This window comes from Oreochromis niloticus, linkage group LG11 (assembly GCF_001858045.2).
Source record: "Oreochromis niloticus isolate F11D_XX linkage group LG11, O_niloticus_UMD_NMBU, whole genome shotgun sequence".
In the NCBI taxonomy this organism is placed as follows: domain Eukaryota; kingdom Metazoa; phylum Chordata; class Actinopteri; order Cichliformes; family Cichlidae; genus Oreochromis; species Oreochromis niloticus.
This window is the reverse complement of record NC_031976.2, coordinates 36,576,109-36,591,943: the sequence shown is the minus strand read 5'-3', so window position 1 is coordinate 36,591,943 and position 15,835 is coordinate 36,576,109. Positions and strand designations below refer to the sequence as shown.

The following is a 15,835-nucleotide window of genomic DNA, read 5'->3' as shown; positions in this document are numbered from 1 at the left end:
TGCATCGTTCAACCATTTGGCACACTTTACACAAGGAGATGCTGTATGCGAGAGTGATGCAGAGGAAGCCTTTTCTCTGCCCACAGCACAAACAGAGCAGCTTGAGGGGGCGCTGCTCTTGCGGCGACCAGCAGGTTATCTCTCTCTGTCTGTCATGGAACGGACATATTGTAGTTGTTTAAGAAGTGTTACTACCACCTAGTGGTAACTAAGCAGAATGTCTTTTTTGTAGAGGAAGTGGTCTACAGGAAGTAGTGTGCTCTTTAGCTGCTGCAGTGACAACATTGTAATCTGATGGCAATCTCTGCAATCCTGGTGTTAAAGTCCACAATATCGGCTTCATCCGTAAGTTCTGTTAGGGGTTCGAAATTGAGGGAAGATACAAAACCAGAATAGTCCAGAAGGGTTGGGTCAAAACAATGATTTTATTAAACACACGCGCGGGAAGATAGTTACTGCACAACATCAGCAAGGATCTTCCCCCAAAATACATTTCAGATTGCTTTTATAATATCAGGGTATTATGACGCCCCCTCATGCGTTTACAAGCACATAATTTGCATCTTAAGAACATTATTTGCCTCTTTTACAGACAATGATCAATTTTAAGAGATAAATGCAGACACAAGAGTTCCTCTTTCTGGCATCTTCTTCCAAATAAGGCGATGGTCTCAGGCCTCTGGGTCCCCATGGGCTGGTCCTCTCCTTCTTGTCACCTGTTGTTGAGTAGACTCTAGTGCTACAGGTTTGCTGAATGCATTCAGGCCTCTGCTCAGATCTGTTTCTAGGTTATATGTGATATATATGTGTTTTGTAAGCATGTGTGCGATCTTTCTTCAGCTCCCAGCCTCTTATCCAATGGGTCGTCCGAACCTAACGCCGAACGAAGCTTTTAACCTTTAATTACCTGGGGGAGCTTCAACTCTTTTATGAGCACAGAACTGCAATGTGTGTATAGAGATATAACAATATAAAAATGATTATAACTGCACCTGTAATAAAGGTTAATATGGTGTCAGTGTGTTAAATGTCTCCCTGCCGTCTTAACGCTATATGTGATATTATTAATGCGATGCTAATGCTATGAGATATATTGTAGCAGTAAAACAATTTCTTTAATTCCACAATTCCTCCTTTTGACCTCTTGACCACAAGAGGTCACCATACCGTGTGCTGTGTCACTCCTCGGCCTCCTCAGCTGCTTCCATGTCTATCAATGGCATCATGGACACCGGGGTCACTTCCCCGGGATCCACTGCCCTCGTGATTACCTTTTCCAGCAATCCTCTGACACAAGGAATGAGGCAGCACCCACAGGTGACCAAAATCCCTAGAAAAGCAGCGATAGAAAGCATTGCAGAAATCACAAACCCCTTCCACTGCCCGAACACGGATGTCATCCAGCCCTCTAGGGGATTTTCAATCCCTGAATCTTCGTGCATGGTTCTGGACAGAGTTTTAAGGCCCTCCAGCGCTCGGGTAACTGAGCCGTCTGGGGCAGTGTTGTTGGGGATGAAGGTGCAGCACTGATCGCCGAACATGGCACAGACCCCTCCCCTTTCCGCCAACAACATGTCCAGGGCCATCCGATTTTGGACCTCCATCAATGAGGTCGGGCCCAATTGCTCCACTAATCCCTCCATGGCGTCTCTGGTTAGGTTTGAGAGTCTCAGCACATTACAATGAACACAGTTTATTCTGTCCACATTCTTGTTTGGGGTCACTGGGAAAAGAGCAGAAATTATTGGTAAGTTTTCAAAGCCAGCAGCTATTTGATCCACTAATTTATATTCGTTTGGAACCCCCCTGGGCACTCCTATGGAGTCAATCCAGGTGGGTGAATCCATTCTAGGGTCGTATGCATGTGTCCCCTGAGTCCCTCTCTTTCTCAATACGTGTCTCTTACGTTTAGCTGCCAATGTGCGTGTATTTCTTTGTGGTATGACTTTTACTTTGTTTCCAATTAGCATCAGTGGAGCTCCCAATCTCACCATAGCGCATATCCCGACACTTCCCATAGGAACAGGAACCAAAATAGTTTTCTGCCCACAATAATAATATAACCCACTTCTTGCCCATGTGCCAATTACCATGCTCGAGTCATTTCTAATATTAGTGGTCCTCCCTGTGAGTGTCACAGAGCACCAGCTAGGGTCGATCTCTCCCAGCTTATATCTCATTTTATCTGTAGAGAACTTAAAGCACGTATAGTTATCTTTTTTACTTGTGAATGGTCCTACCTGTGTCTGCTTGTCAATTGGCGGGAAGAGGCTGGCCAAGATTGAACAGTTGCCAGCACTCACCGCTTCTCTAGTAAGTCGCAGCATGCAGTCGTACCCCCACTTGTCCTCTGGGTACAGTGGAGCGGGCTCTGTAAACAACTGCGGCCTAGCTGAAGCACAAGCAACACAGTTAGATACCTGTTGTTCTTTAGCATTTTGGGCCACCCAGTCCAGCCAGAGGTTACTGTCACTGAAACCGGTGGCGCGCTCGATTAAATCCTGAGGCTTCAACCTAGTATAATCGACCGTCAGCACTCGTCTGCCTTTTGGTTCATGTTCCCCTGGTGTGGCGGTTGGCGACCCATCCCCTCCTTTTCCTGTAATGTTCGTGACAGAGTTTGTTACATTGTTAGTCATGGGATTGACTAAGTTTATTCTAATTACCCCTATTGGATCTGTACCTGACACGTCTACCCCAATTACCAGGTAGAACACGTTTCCTGGGCTATCTGACCTGGGCAGAGTGTCCCAGGGGCCCAGAGAAAGTGTGATAGGGTTTTGGGCAGCAGAAAAATCCCTCTGAATTGCTATTCCCTTCAATCCCTCAGGCACATGTGGCTGCCACCCTACTCCGGTCCAACTTACCACGTTCCCCCAGCCAGGGGCGCACCACTGTCCTTCTGTGTATGACGCCAGTACAGGGCGGATTCCCCGGCTGGAGTGAGGGTTCCCTCCCCGGGTGCAAATATCAGGGTGACTGCAAACCCACACATCATATCCCCTCCAGCTGCTGTTTGCTCCTTTACAATTAATCACTTCACACAGATCAAATGTGTATGAGCTTGTGGACCCTTTAACGTAGTCCAGTTCTATGCCATTATATGCGCTGAGACAACCATCCCTTTTACCTGACACCTCACGCTTGGGTCTTTTCAACGGCCACATCTCAGTGCTCAGTTTCTCAGTGGGTGTTGGGCTGGACTGGCCTCCGTGCTCAGACAGGTCACCTGGGGCGGTCTGCAAAAAATAAACAAGAAAACACACGGCCATAACTAATACTATCTGATATAGCAAGCATGTGGTTGTGAGAAGCATTTTTACCAATTTCTTCTCTTCACGTGTCCCATTACGTGTATCTGATTCGTGTGAGTGCATTGTGTTGTGTGAGATTTGTATTTTTAGCATAAACTTTTGTTCCTTTTCTTCTCCTTAATTTGTTACCACTCCTTTGTGTTGACGTGGCGATCTCCTCCTTGGCTGTTCTTCTTGCTTCGGCCTTCCAGGTGGACTACTGGTCGGCCTGTTGCACAGGTGAGAGGATAGTGTGCTAGAAGATGGCGGCGCGTGCACACGCAGCGGCTTCTCTCTCTCCCAAACAAACTACTTTTTTGTGTTTTTCGTCCTGTAAGTTGCAATGTTTTTGTAAGTCCTCGTCGCGTCTATCTGTGTGCAAGCGAAGATATGCCCGAACACTTCTTCTCGACATCGGCAGAAACAAACTTTTTAAGTTAAACTCTGTGGACACTGAGAAGCTGGAAGATCTGGGTCTGCTCCGAAGGCCTACTCAATCACCGACCCCCACTCCTGCACTTCGCCCACAATGGAAGCGCCTCAAGCGGTGTGAGAGGAAGCAGAAGAGGGGTAAGCGCGGTGGCATCCGAGCTAGGCTAGCGGCTAGCCCACACAAACCCGCCATCCCCTCTATCGTTCTGGCCAACGTACGCTCGCTAGAAAATAAACTGGACGACATCCGACTGCTACGTTCATCTCAAAGGAATGTAAAGGACTGCTGTGCTTTTGTGTTCACGGAAACATGGCTCAGCGACAGTGTCCCGGACCATGCCATTCAGCTCGACCAGCTAACATGCTACCGTGCTGACAGAGTCATCGTCGCGGGAGGTAAGACCCGCGGGGGAGGACTTTGTGTTTACATCAATGATGCCTGGTGTCGCGATGCTGTTGCGGTCTGCAAACACTGCTCACCAGTGCTGGAGCTTATGGTTATTAAGTGCCGGCCATTCTATCTACCGAGGGAATATACAGCCATACTACTGTGCGCTGTGTACATCCCTCCCTCCTCCAATGTCAACAACAGGAACGAGGCACTGAATGATCTGTACCAGCACATCAGTGAGCAGCAGACAGCCCATCCTGATGCTTTTCTCATCCTGGCTGGGGATTTCAATCATGCAGACTTAAAGTGCGTGTTTCCAAAAATACAACAACACATAGACTTTCCAACAAGGGGAAATAACACACTGGACTTTGTTTACACCACCCGGAGAGGAGCTTACAAAGCTTTTCCCCTCCCCTACCTCGGCGCCTCAGACCATATCACTGTCATGCTAATGCCTGCTTACAGACCGCTCGTTAAAGTCACCAAACCGGTTCGTAAGCGGATACAAGTGTGGCCAGAAGGGGCTTCAGAGGCTTTACAGGACTGTTTTAACATCACAGACTGGAACATGTTTAAGCAGGCTGCCACCTATAACAACACCACTGACCTCCAGGAGTACGCAGAGACTGTTACTGCCTACATCAACAAGTGTACTGAGGATGTAACAGTCACGAAAACCATAACTGTCCGGGCCAATCAAAAACCATGGATGACAGGAGAGGTCTACAGGCTGCTGAAAGCTCGGAATGTTGCCTTCAGAGATGGAGACGAGGCGAGCCTGAGGACAGCTAGGGCCAACCTTTCCCGTGGTATCAGAGAGGCTAAGAGACAGTACTCCAGGAAAATATCTCATCACTTCAAAGACAGCAGAGACTCACGGAGCCTGTGGCGGGGCATTCAGACCATCACAGATTACAAGCCCCCACCACAGACCTGTGATAGCACTATCCCCCTGCTGAACGAGCTGAACACTTTCTTTGCTCGCTTTGAAGTCCAAAACAGCACCACTGCACAGAAGACCCCACCCCCTCCTGGTGACCAGGTGATGACTCTGTCCCCGGACAGCGTGAGGAGATCCCTCAGCAGGATCAATGCACGTAAAGCTCCGGGTCCTGACAACATTCCTGGTCGTGTACTGAGAGACTGTGCAGTGGAACTCACTGATGTCTTCACAGACATCTTCAATATATCACTTATCCAGGCTGTCGTCCCCACATGTTTTAAAGCCACCACAATCATTCCGGTTCCAAAAAAGTCATCTCCCTCCTGCTTTAATGACTACCGTCCTGTTGCACTTACTCCCATCCTGATGAAGTGCTTCGAACGACTAGTCATGCAACACATCAAGACTGTCCTGCCCCCCTCCCTGGATCCCTTCCAGTTTGCGTATTGGCCCAACCGCTCAACCGATGATGCTATCTCCACTGCACTCCACTCAGCACTCACACACCTGGACAAAAAAGACTCATATGTTCGAATGCTGTTCATAGATTTCAGTTCAGCATTCAACACTATAATCCCCCAACAGCTCACTCAAAAACTGGTCCAGTTGGGGCTTAACACCTCTCTGTGCAACTGGCTGTTGGATTTCCTCACCGGAAGACCTCAAGCAGTACGGGTCGGCAGTAATACATCCAGCACCATCATTTTAAACACGGGGGCCCCGCAGGGATGTGTGCTGAGCCCCCTCCTCTTCACTCTGCTGACCCATGACTGCACTCCATCATACAGCTCGAACCTCTTCATCAAGTTTGCGGACGACACAACGGTGGTGGGTCTCATTAGCAACAGGGATGAGACCGACTACAGAAGTGAGGTGAGACGCCTGGCCACGTGGTGTGTTGACAACAATCTCTCTCTGAATGTGGAGAAGACGAAGGAGATTGTTGTGGACTTCAGGAGAATGCACACCCAACATGCTCCTCTGACCATTGACGGAGCGTCTGTGGAGAGAGTGAGCAGCACTAAGTTCTTGGGTGTGCACATCACAGAGGATCTCTCCTGGACGTACAACACCACAGCACTGGCCAAGAAATCACAGCAGCGTCTCTTCTTTCTCCGCAAACTAAGAAGAGCAGGAGCACCAGCCCCCATCATGTACACTTTCTACAGAGGCACCATCGAGAGCATCCTGTCGAGCTGCATCACTGTGTGGTTTGGAGCCTGCAATGCGTCCTGTCATAGAACCCTCCAACGCATAGTGAGAGCTGCAGAGAGGATCATTGGTGTCTCTCTCCCCTCCCTCCAGGACATTTACAGCACCCGTCTCACTAAAAAAGCCCTTTGCATAGCGGCTGATCCCACGCACCCAATGCAAAGCTTCTTCAAGCTGCTGCCGTCAGGGAGGAGACTGCGGAGTCTCCAGGCCAGGACCAGCAGACTGAAGGACAGCTTCATCCATCAGGCTGTCAGGAAGCTTAACTCCCTCCCGATTCTGCCCCCTCTCCCCTCTCTCCTCCACGGTCTCACTGAACTCTGTCACACACACACACACACACACACTCTCTGACTCACTCACTGGCCTGCACCAGTTATTAGTCACTTTGTGGAGCATTGGACTGCCATTACCTCACAAGACTTTGTTGTTACACTATCTCCTACCGTACATTACCAAATCTCCATTTGCACTATTTGCCTATTTGCACTACCTTGCCTGGTTTACACTCAATGTCATTGACCCTTACCTGAATATTGTATATTGTATATTGTATAGCTTTTTTTTTTTTTTGTTATATGTAAAATTGTACTGTATTTATTTAAATTTTTACTTTTTAATTATTTTACTTGCATTTTTAATCACTCTCTTATATTTAAATGTTCATTTGGGTTTGAGAGTAACGAAATTTCTATTCTCTGTATGTCCTGTACATGTGGCAGAATTGACAAATAAAGTTGACTTTGACTTTGACTTTGATTTATTCTGCCTCTGATTCTCGTTACCACCTGTGTCTGGTATAGCTGGGTTGTCTTGCACCAAGCTCTCGTCTGCCGCAGCGCACTGCGTCCAGTGGAACCAGGTGTCGCCTTTCCCTTTCAGTCGGACCGCTGTGGCCGTCCGGGCAGTCACCTCGTACGGACCGGTCCAGCGGGGTTCTTTCCACTTCCGCTTGATGACTTTCAGCCACACTGCTTTTGCATCTGGGACCTCTTTTTCCGCTGTGGGTCTTCCAGAGGTAACCTGTGTTGTGAAACTGGACAAAAGAGCTTTCAACTCATTAAAATATTCAGCATGAGACCTGTTATTTTTTCTGGGCTGCTCCACCGGGACCACTGTCCAGGGCGCCGGAAACTGCCGTCCTGTCAGCAGCTCGTAGGGCGTGAAACCTGTTGATTGGTTAACAGAGCATCTTATGGTCATCAAAGCAATTGGCAGGGCTGCAACCCAATTTAACCCTGTCTGCGCGCAGATCTTAGCTAACTTATTCTTCAAATTTAGGTTCATTCTTTCTACTTTCCCCTGGGACTGCGGATGATACACTGTCCCAAACTTCTCGCGTCCTCTCTTTTAGTCGCCCACGCCTCTGGCCATCTGGTCAGAGCATCCACACACACCAGCAAATACCTGACTCCTCCCGGTCCTGGATCGATCATGTCGGTGAAGTCAATCACGATTTCTTCTCCGGGCCTCTCTGGCATGAGGAACTTACCTGTTTCTGGCTTCACCGCTGGCTTTGGATTGTGTGCCCCGCAAATTAGACAGGTTCTGGCTTTCTCCTTTATCATGTTTCCCAGCTCACGGTGCCACCAGTGACACAAGTTTCTCTCCATCTGTGTCACTCCTACATGGCCAAGCCCGTGCGCCTCACTTACCTTCTTTTCAGCCAGCTTAGCTGTTAGAACCGGTCGCCCGTGAGGTCCTCGCCACAGACCTCCTTCTTTCCGGGCTCCTCGGTTCTGCCACACCTCCTTTTCCTCTTGGGCGGCTCCTTCCTGAGCCTGTCTGGCTTCCTCCAACACATCAGTGCTTGGTTCCTCCTCAGCAGTGACCTCCACCATTTGCCTTCGTCCTTTGTAGCCTGCAGCTTCTTTTGCGGCTTCATCTGCTTTCTGGTTCCCTTTGGCCACCATTGTGTTTTCCTGAGAGAGTCCTTTGCATTTTATGATACTTACCTCGTCTGGGTCATTCAGAGCTTCTTCCAGTTCCTCCATTTCCTTCTTATGACATATTGGGGCATTGGTTGCTGTTCTGAAACCTGCTCTCTTCCATTGAGCAAGTTCCACGTGAGCTGCCCCAAACGCATAAGCTGAATCAGTGTAAATGTTCACCTTCATGTCCTTGGCCAGTCTGAGGGCTCGAGTCAGAGCTATTACTTCAGCTCTCTGTGCTGACTGTTGGCCCTCGATTCTTCCAGCTTCTCTTACCTCATAGTGTTGTCCTCTCCTGCAAACCACAGCGTAGCCCGCTTTCAGTCCTTCTTCATCACGGTGACAGCAGCTGTCTGTGAACCAGTCCTCAGCTCCGGGGATGGGCTCCGCTTTCAGGTCTTCTCTGACTTTCTCTTCAGCTTCAGCTTTTTTGGCACAGTCGTGTGGTTCCCCTGACCCCATTAGGTCTGCCATGTTGATTCCTTCATGTGTGAATGTCAAGTTTGGAGCGTCTAAAACTTTGCTCAACCTCTGTTGTGTCAGTGGTGTCATGGTGAAGGCTTGTGAGTTCACGTATGCTACTACACTGTGTGTGGTGAGCACTTTAAGTGGATGTTCTCTCACTACATGTGCTGTTTTCTGGATGATTTTTGCTACCCCAGCTGCGTGTTGTGTACATGTGGGATGCCTGGCCTCTGTTGGATTTAATCTTATGCTAACATACATAAGCACATCTCTACCTCCTCCTTTTTTCTGAAACAACACCCCATTTACAATCCCACTTGTTTCAGAAACATCAAGGTAAAATGGTTCGTCATAGTTGGGTGTGGCAAGGTCTGTGGCTCTTGACAGATCTTGTTTCAGTGAAATGAACGCTGTTTCTGTGGCTGGCGTCCAAGGCAATTCAGCCTTAAGATTTCGAACACCCACCTTTTTTATCAGGTCCCTTAAGGGGGCCGTTTTGCCTGCATAGTTAGGAATAAACTGTCTGCTGTAACCTGTCAAACCAAGAAAAGAAAGGAGCTCCTTGACAGTTCTTGGTTTAGGGTGTGTCAGAATCTGGTCTCTGTGTGTGTTCATCAGGCCCACTGACCTGTGTGCAATTACACGGCCCAGAAACGTTACTTCTGGTCGGACCAACTGCAGTTTTTCTTTACTTACTTTGAATCCACACTCTGCCAATCGGTTCAGTACCACGAGCGAGGCTGCTGTGCAGGCTGATGCTGACTTGGCTGCAATTAGAAGATCATCAACATATTGTATTAGTGTACAACCTTCAGGCAGATGGCACGGTGACAGTGCATCTTTCAGCACCTGATTGAAAATGCCTGGGGACAGTGCAAAGCCTTGTGGCAGGCGTGTGTATCTGTATTTCTGGCCTCTGTATGTGAATGAAAAAATGTCCCTTAGTGACTCATGTAAGGGGAGACAAAAGAAAGCATTAGCAAGATCAATACATGTAAACCACTTTTGGTCCCATGAGATGGCGGTTAAAGCCGTGTATGGGTTTGGCACAGGCACAGTGTCGGTGCGCAGTATGGCATTAATGGCCCTCAGGTCATGTGCCATCCTGTATTTTCCTGTCCCGTACTTCTCCACTGGCAAAATAGGTGTGTTCCAAAATGACTGTGAGGGCTCAAGCACACCTACTTTCAGTAGCCCTTCAATGGTTTCTGCAATTCCTTCCTCAGCTTCCGGTTTGTGTCTGTACTGTGGTCTATTAATTGGCGCCTCCGACTTCAGCTGAAACAAGACAGGTGAACAGGTAGCGAGGCCGACGTCAGTGGACCCCGTCGACCACAGAGTGTCAGGCAGTTGTGAAAGCGCGGCGACTGCATCAGGGTGGTCAGTTCTTTCCCTGCCATGTGTTCTTGAGATTTCCTGGTGTTCCAGAACCACTGCATCATTAGACAGACTTGTGATTCGGTACGTTTTGCACTTTGGCGCATACCATACATTTGGAATCTGAGTGCTTTGCCACCAAGCGTTATCCAGCGCCCGCTTGACCATCGGTCCCATTTCTCTCGGCTGATGACCTACGTGGACCGCCAATGTGACATGAGGAGCTGAATCTGATCCCATCTCGTACCAAGGCAGTTGTTCGTCCGTCAATTTCACAGCCGCTGCTACTCCTTCCGGGCCAACATAGATATTGTGGCTACGCACGTTCCAAATTTGACCTTCAAGGTCAGATTGAAAGCTTTCTCGGTACGTGTCGTCGTCGTCCCTGTCATAAAAAAGAGTGACGTGGTATGGATTGTTTTCCGGTTGACTGAGCGGCCTCCAGATTCCTCCTGTAAATCTTTCAATTTCTTTTCACATCTCTCCCCTTCAGTTTTGAGCACAAGGTCCAGGGACACCCTATCATCCGGCCCTTTCTGTTGGGATTGAAAGAGTTTGCTTACCTCAGCTTCCATGGCTTGACACTCCTTTTCTGCTGCTTTAGATGTACCAGGACAGGCCATCCGTATGGCCTTTTTCAGCTGTTCGAACTCAAAATCAAGTATCTCAAATGTACTTATTGTCACAGGAACCAAATAAACACAAATCCACATTGTCTTTAACTTCGAGAGAGAAACCAGGCCTCCCCCTGTGAAAGTCGTAGCTATAGTGATAAGAAAAGCACAGAATCGCACCCCAAAGTGTGTGTGAATGCACTCAACCGTTTCAACGGGCAGCTCAGTTCTTGGTCAGAGATATCTAAGCACAACAAACATCACATACAGAACAAGGCAAAATCACATAGAAAACCCCGAGGTGTGTAAACACAACAATGATCACATCCAGGGCACGGCAAAATAACATATAAAACCCTCATCACGTGTCTTCCGCAGGGCTCTCCTCTGGTGGTACCCAATCAGTGGTACCTGCTCTCTCGCACAGGTCAGCTATCATGACAAACAATGCCAAGGTCCTGCCCAACCACTCGTCAAACTCCGATTCTCTAATATCTTCTGCAATGGAGAACTCATAAGGTTCTTCCACCGTTTCCCCTCGCATGACACAAGTCACTGTAAGCTGATCTTCTCCTAATGGCACAATTTCTATCCTGCAGGAACCAAAAATGAGCATAATTCTATGTAACTGGACAGTGACAATAACAAAGTCAAAGAAATAGAGGTCCACTGACCGACCAACATGCACTCCTTACTAAATCACACAATATCGCCCGCAGCAAACTCAGGGTAGATATGGTATCGACTATATTCACATAAATATAAAAACTTATTTCTAAAATCTGGGTAATCACATAAATCTTAGCAAAGTTATTTCAAATATTTAACTGAAATTACGACAAATATCACAGTTTCACCCCCAAAACCGACAGCCAAAAAACACATGTAAGTGAGAAAACAAGGTATTACTTATTATAAATATTTCTCAATATATTACAGTATTCATAATCCTACGGCATTCATATATTTCATAGCAAACCCAGCCAAAAGTCATACAGCAATTGCAAACATAAACATCATTTATAGCATTATAAAACACAGAGCCAGAATTGTGAATAAAGGCCTTTAGTATCCGGCAGTAGGCATTTAAAGGTCAATGGTAATCTAAGAAAGTCACAGCTGGCTCATTTGCATACAGACAGACACACAGTCTTAAAATAACATGATATTTTCAGGTCTCTGTGTATGACAGACTTCCTGGATCTACAAACTCTTATATTATATTACAGAGACGTCTTATAATTACAATAACAACAATTATCAGGCCAGACATTGCACAACCTAAAGAATTTTGACAAATTTAAATTAACCCTCCAAGGGACAAACTCCAAGTTTTTTATTATCAATTACACAGTATCAGTTCCAAACTGTAGCTGGTCGAATCCCTAAGGCCCCTAACACAATTTAAAAACGTCCAAGCTCCAAGCTTTACTGCCCAAAAAAGCGCAAATACCGTTCCAAACGGTAAACTGATCGAATCAGTAGCTATTTTGGAGGTTCCCAAGTTCTCCACGAATGCCAAATCGGACTATCCCTACCAACGGAAAATCCTGAGCATCCCCAGGAAATTTGGAGTGTCACCTCCGAGAAATGCGCTTCTTAGAACTTCCAAAGTTCCGTTCGACAGAAATTTAATTACTTTCAGGACAACTCATAATATCACACAAGCAATTATATTGTTGTCCACGCCCAACTTTATATTCAATTGACACCGCAGTATCACAATAGATGACCAATTACCTATTATCTTCTATTATGTTAAACCTTTTTCTCATGTATTCATTACCTTTATCACAACACTATTATTGTCAACATATCATATCCGACTTTACAAATTTTCAAACCATCACAACACAAACATTTACCAGTAATCTAATGAGTAGACTTTAATTTCAACATCCAATTCGGCACACTTTGGAATAATTCAACAGGTAGTGCCTACCTTTTAGATGGGCTGCCCTTTGTCCACTCAGTTCGATCACCGGGTCTGTCCGTGTGACCCCCCTCGGACGTCCAAACCTCCAACAAATCTCCTCACCTCAACCACCGGCCAATGCACCAAATGTTAGGGGTTCGAAATTGAGGGAAGATACAAAACCAGAATAGTCCAGAAGGGTTGGGTCAAAACAATGATTTTATTAAACACACGCGCGGGAAGATAGTTACTGCACAACATCAGCAAGGATCTTCCCCCAAAATACATTTCAGATTGCTTTTATAATATCAGGGTATTATGACGCCCCCTCATGCGTTTACAAGCACATAATTTGCATCTTAAGAACATTATTTGCCTCTTTTACAGACAATGATCAATTTTAAGAGATAAATGCAGACACAAGAGTTCCTCTTTCTGGCATCTTCTTCCAAATAAGGCGATGGTCTCAGGCCTCTGGGTCCCCATGGGCTGGTCCTCTCCTTCTTGTCACCTGTTGTTGAGTAGACTCTACAGGGAGTGCAGAATTATTAGGAAAGTTGTATTTTTGAGGAATAATTTTATTATTGAACAACAACCATGTTCTCAATGAACCCAAAAAACTCATTAATATCAAAGCTGAATGTTTTTGGAAGTAGTTTTTAGTTTGTTTTTAGTTTTAGCTATTTTAGGGGGATATCTGTGTGTGCAGGTGACTATTACTGTGCATAATTATTAGGCAACTTAACAAAAAACAAATATATACCCATTTCAATGATTTATTTTTACCAGTGAAACCAATATAACATCTCCACATTCACAAATATACATTTCTGACATTCAAAAACAAAACAAAAACAAATCAGCGACCAATATAGCCACCTTTCTTTGCTAGGACACTCAAAAGCCTGCCATCCATGGATTCTGTCAGTGTTTTGATCTGTTCACCATCAACATTGCGTGCAGCAGCAACCACAGCCTCCCAGACACTGTTCAGAGAGGTGTACTGTTTTCCCTCCTTGTAAATCTCACATTTGATGATGGACCACAGGTTCTCAATGGGGTTCAGATCAGGTGAACAAGGAGGCCATGTCATTAGTTTTTCTTCTTTTATACCCTTTCTTGCCAGCCACGCTGTGGAGTACTTGGACGCGTGTGATGGAGCATTGTCCTGCATGAAAATCATGTTTTTCTTGAAGGATGCAGACTTCTTCCTGTACCACTGCTTGAAGAAGGTGTCTTCCAGAAACTGGCAGTAGGACTGGGAGTTGAGCTTGACTCCATCCTCAACCCGAAAAGGCCCCACAAGCTCATCTTTGATGATACCAGCCCAAACCAGTACTCCACCTCCACCTTGCTGGCGTCTGAGTGGGACTGGAGCTCTCTGCCCTTTACCAATCCAGCCACGGGCCCATCCATCTGGCCCATCAAGACTCACTCTCATTTCATCAGTCCATAAAACCTTAGAAAAATCAGTCTTGAGATATTTCTTGGCCCAGTCTTGACGTTTCAGCTTGTGTGTCTTGTTCAGTGGTGGTCGTCTTTCAGCCTTTCTTACCTTGGCCATGTCTCTGAGTATTGCACACCTTGTGCTTTTGGGCACTCCAGTGATGTTGCAGCTCTGAAATATGGCCAAACTGGTGGCAAGTGGCATCTTGGCAGCTGCACGCTTGACTTTTCTCAGTTCATGGGCAGTTATTTTGCGCCTTGGTTTTTCCACACGCTTCTTGCGACCCTGTTGACTATTTTGAATGAAACGCTTGATTGTTCGATGATCACGCTTCAGAAGCTTTGCAATTTTAAGACTGCTGCATCCCTCTGCAAGATATCTCACTATTTTTGACTTTTCTGAGCCTGTCAAGTCCTTCTTTTGACCCATTTTGCCAAAGGAAAGGAAGTTGCCTAATAATTATGCACACCTGATATAGGGTGTTGATGTCATTAGAGCACACCCCTTCTCATTACAGAGATGCACATCACCTAATATGCTTAATTGGTAGTAGGCTTTCGAGCCTATACAGCTTGGAGTAAGACAACATGCATGAAGAGGATGATGTGGACAAAATACTCATTTGCCTAATAATTCTGCACTCCCTGTAGTGCTACAGGTTTGCTGAATGCATTCAGGCCTCTGCTCAGATCTGTTTCTAGGTTATATGTGATATATATGTGTTTTGTAAGCATGTGTGCGATCTTTCTTCAGCTCCCAGCCTCTTATCCAATGGATCATCCGAACCTAACGCCGAACGAAGCTTTTAACCTTTAATTACCTGGGGGAGCTTCAACTCTTTTATGAGCACAGAACTGCAATGTGTGTATAGAGATATAACAATATAAAAATGATTATAACTGCACCTGTAATAAAGGTTAATATGGTGTCAGTGTGTTAAATGTCTCCCTGCCGTCTTAAAGCTATATGTGATATTATTAATGCGATGCTAATGCTATGAGATATATTGTAGCAGTAAAACAATTTCTTTAATTCCACAGTTCCTATACATTTAATGTGCATTAGTAAGTTTTGACACTGTTTTGAGTTAAATCATATGGAGGCAGGTAGATGCTTATATTTTTTCAGCAGATGCTTCATCTGTGGTCATGTATCTTTCACTACAGCAATGTTATTTTCCCAGTGTAATGGAACATGTCTTCATTGTGTATTTTGTATTCCTTTTCTTTGTACAGTTTTACAAAAGAGAGAGAGAGAGAATTTATTTTCATCATTAAATCCTGCCAAACACAACAAGCGGCCTGTTTCTTGGAGGATGAAGTGCTGGGAATAAAAGATTGTTAAGCTAGCTGTATAGCTGAAATGACGTTGCCTGCAACAAACTTTAGTGAGGACAGGATACTGTCAGTGTCAGTGTTTTAACTTATTTTATTTCATTCTTTTATTCCTTTATTTTTTTTTTATTTTTTTTTTTTTTTTGCCTGAGGAAATCCTATAGCATCGGCTTGTGCTTTGTGGAACTTCTTTTAACGAAAATGGGTTTTTTATTTCGCATGGTTTTATTGGCAATCCTGACCGTTGTTTGGAGTCATTGCTACTCTCAAACAATTACATGCTCACGGGAGTTTCTTCTGGATCTTTGGTGGAAAGGCCCGTCTCTGGACTCTTTTCACCCTCCAGTGTTTTCCAGCTCTGGATTGTCCATTACCCAGCAAGGAAGCGGGGTAAGAAGGGAGGCCTACGTCAGTGATTGCGGAAGCAAATACGATACAATTGTATTCCTTTACCATCAATAATCCTGGCTAATGTGCA

At 45.8% G+C, this 15,835-nt stretch overlaps 1 protein-coding gene across 1 annotated transcript in view; it reads left to right on the top strand.

The window, feature by feature from the left end:
- The window catches only part of LOC102080324 (uncharacterized), a 75,503-nt gene that overhangs the window by 11,457 nt on the left and 48,211 nt on the right, over positions 1-15,835 (top strand). The window lies entirely within an intron of this gene.